Raw genomic sequence first — 451 nt, forward strand, 5'->3', positions numbered from 1 at the left:
CCGGCCAGGCTGGCTAAGCGCCCGGGCCGACGCCGCGGCAGGGAAGGAAGGCCTCCTCGCCCTGCTCCTTGCTCGGGACGGGACTGAGCGAGAGCCAGGGCGGCAGGGACGCGCAGGCCGCCGCGGCCTGCCTGGCGCTGCTGGGCAGCCCCTCCGGCCCGGGCAGCGGCGGAGACGCTGCTTTGACGCCGCCCGCCGGGGGACGAGGCGGCTGTAGAGCGGCCCGGCACCCCGCAGGCCGCGCGCCACCGCCAGCGCCGCGGCGCGGGCCCGGCGGTTACTAGGAGACCCGCGGGCTGGCGGGCGGCGGGAAGACCTCTGACGCTCCGCGCATGCGCACTCGCCGCCGCCAGCCCGCGCAGCGCCTGCGCAGTGGCTGGAGCGCGGCGCGGGGGGGCAGCGGCGGCGGGAGGGGCGAGGGGGCGCATGCGCCCTGGCGGCTTCAGAGGCG

This window comes from Apteryx rowi, unplaced genomic scaffold (assembly GCF_003343035.1).
Source record: "Apteryx rowi isolate R43461 unplaced genomic scaffold, aptRow1 scaffold_158, whole genome shotgun sequence".
NCBI classification, from domain to species: domain Eukaryota; kingdom Metazoa; phylum Chordata; class Aves; order Apterygiformes; family Apterygidae; genus Apteryx; species Apteryx rowi.